The sequence below is a fragment of the Gnatocerus cornutus genome, unplaced genomic scaffold, assembly GCF_029298725.1.
Source record: "Gnatocerus cornutus isolate USDA-ARS CGAHR unplaced genomic scaffold, icGnaCorn1.1 ctg00000038.1, whole genome shotgun sequence".
Classification (NCBI taxonomy): domain Eukaryota; kingdom Metazoa; phylum Arthropoda; class Insecta; order Coleoptera; family Tenebrionidae; genus Gnatocerus; species Gnatocerus cornutus.
In genome coordinates this window covers 817,156-820,378 of record NW_028275387.1, presented here as the reverse complement: position 1 = coordinate 820,378, position 3,223 = coordinate 817,156, and positions in this window count along the sequence as shown.

Here is a 3,223-nt window from a genome sequence, read left to right as displayed (position 1 = left end):
TTCGATGCAAAACGACGATTTCTCGCTGATTTTCGTTGTTTTCTATCTTGAATTCTCAAAGAAGAGCACGAAATCCACAAAATCATGACTTTTTACCAAGATTCAACGGCTGAATTGCAAGTAAACAGCAGAATTCTGCACGAAATCGTCAAAATTCTTAGAGAAAACCGCATATTTCGATGCAAAACGACGATTTCTCGCCGATTTTCGTTGTTTTCTGGCTTTAATTCGCAAAGAAGAGCACGAAATCTACAAAATCATCACTTTTTACCAAGATTCAACAGCTGAATTGCAAGAAAACAGCAGAATTTTGCACAAAATCATCAAAATTCTTAGAGAAAACCGCATATTTCGATGCAAAACGACGATTTCTCGCCGATTTTCGTTGTTTTCTGGCTTGAATTCGCAAAGAAGAGCACGAAATCTACAAAATCATCACTTTTTACCAAGATTCAACGGCTGAATTGCAAGAAAACAGCAGAATTCTGCACGAAATCATCAAAATTCTTAGAGAAATCCGCATATTTCGATGCAAAACGACGATTTCTCGCCGATTTTCGTTGTTTTCTGGCTTGAATTCGCAAAGAAGAGCACGAAATCTACAAAATCATCACTTTTTACCAAGATTCAACGGCTGAATTGCAAGAAAACAGCAGAATTCTGCACGAAATCATCAAAATTCTTACAGAAAACCGCATATTTCGATGCAAAACGACGATTTCTCGCCGATTTTCGTTGTTTTCTGGCATGAATTTGCAAAGAAGAGCACGAAATCTACAAAATCATGACTTTTTACCAAGATTCAACGGCTGAATTGCAAGAAAACAGCAGAATTCTGCACGAAATTATCAAAATTCTTAGAGAAAACCGCATATTTCGATGCAAAACGACGATTTCTCGCCGATTTTCGTTGTTTTCTGGTTTGAATTCGCAAAGAAGAGCACGAAATCTACAAAATCATGACTTTTTACCAAGATTCAACGGCTGAATTGCAAGAAAACCGCAGAATTCTGCACGAAATCATCAAAATTCTTACAGAAAACCGCATATTCGATGCAAAACGACGATTTCTCGCCGATTTTCGTTGTTTTCTGGCTTGAATTCGCAAAGAAGAGCACGAAATCTACAAAATCATGACTTTTTACCAAGATTCAACGGCTGAATTGCAAGAAAACAGCAGAATTCTGCACGAAATCATCAAAATTCTTACAGAAAACCGCATATTTCGATGCAAAACGACGATTTCTCGCCGATTTTCGTTATTTTCTGGCATGAATTTGCAAAGAAGAGCACGAAATCTACAAAATCATGACTTTTTACCAAGATTCAACGGCTGAATTGCAAGAAAACAGCAGAATTCTGCACGAAATTATCAAAATTCTTAGAGAAAACCGCATATTTCGATGCAAAACGACGATTTCTCGCTGATTTTCGTTGTTTTCTATCTTGAATTCTCAAAGAAGAGCACGAAATCCACAAAATCATGACTTTTTACCAAGATTCAACGGCTGAATTGCAAGTAAACAGCAGAATTCTGCACGAAATCGTCAAAATTCTTAGAGAAAACCGCATATTTCGATGCAAAACGACGATTTCTCGCCGATTTTCGTTGTTTTCTGGCTTTAATTCGCAAAGAAGAGCACGAAATCTACAAAATCATCACTTTTTACCAAGATTCAACAGCTGAATTGCAAGAAAACAGCAGAATTTTGCACAAAATCATCAAAATTCTTAGAGAAAACCGCATATTTCGATGCAAAACGACGATTTCTCGCCGATTTTCGTTGTTTTCTGGCTTGAATTCGCAAAGAAGAGCACGAAATCTACAAAATCATCACTTTTTACCAAGATTCAACGGCTGAATTGCAAGAAAACAGCAGAATTCTGCACGAAATCATCAAAATTCTTAGAGAAATCCGCATATTTCGATGCAAAACGACGATTTCTCGCCGATTTTCGTTGTTTTCTGGCTTGAATTCGCAAAGAAGAGCACGAAATCTACAAAATCATCACTTTTTACCAAGATTCAACGGCTGAATTGCAAGAAAACAGCAGAATTCTGCACGAAATCATCAAAATTCTTACAGAAAACCGCATATTTCGATGCAAAACGACGATTTCTCGCCGATTTTCGTTGTTTTCTGGCATGAATTTGCAAAGAAGAGCACGAAATCTACAAAATCATGACTTTTTACCAAGATTCAACGGCTGAATTGCAAGAAAACAGCAGAATTCTGCACGAAATTATCAAAATTCTTAGAGAAAACCGCATATTTCGATGCAAAACGACGATTTCTCGCCGATTTTCGTGGTTTTCTGGCTTGAGTTCGCAAAGAAGAGCACGTAATCTACAAAATCATGACTTTTTACCAAGATTCAACGGCTGAATTGCAAGAAAACAGCAGAATTCTGCACGAAATCATCAAAATTCTTACAGAAAACCGCATATTTCGATGCAAAACGACGATTTCTCGCCGATTTTCGTTGTTTTCTGGCATGAATTTGCAAAGAAGAGCACGAAATCTACAAAATCATCACTTTTTACCAAGGTTCAACAGCTGAATTGCAAGAAAACAGCAGAATTCTGCACGAAATCATCAAAATTCTTAGAGAAAACCGCATATTTCGATGCAAAACGACGATTTCTCGCCGATTTTCGTGGTTTTCTGGCTTGAGTTCGCAAAGAAAAGCACGAAATCTACAAAATCATGACTTTTTATTAAGATTCAACGGCTGAATTGCAAGAAAACAGCAGAATTCTGCACGAAATCATCAAAATTCTTACAGAAAACCGCATATTTCGATGCAAAACGACGATTTCTCGCCGATTTTCGTTGTTTTCTGGTTTGAATTCGCAAAGAAGAGCACGAAATCTACAAAATCATGACTTTTTACCAAGATTCAACGGCTGAATTGCAAGAAAACCGCAGAATTCTGCACGAAATCATCAAAATTCTTACAGAAAACCGCATATTCGATGCAAAACGACGATTTCTCGCCGATTTTCGTTGTTTTCTGGCTTGAATTCGCAAAGAAGAGCACGAAATCTACAAAATCATGACTTTTTACCAAGATTCAACGGCTTAATTGCAAGAAAACAGCAGAATTCTGCACGAAATCATCAAAATTCTTACAGAAAACCGCATATTTCGATGCAAAACGACGATTTCTCGCCGATTTTCGTTATTTTCTGGCATGAATTTGCAAAGAAGAGCACGAAATC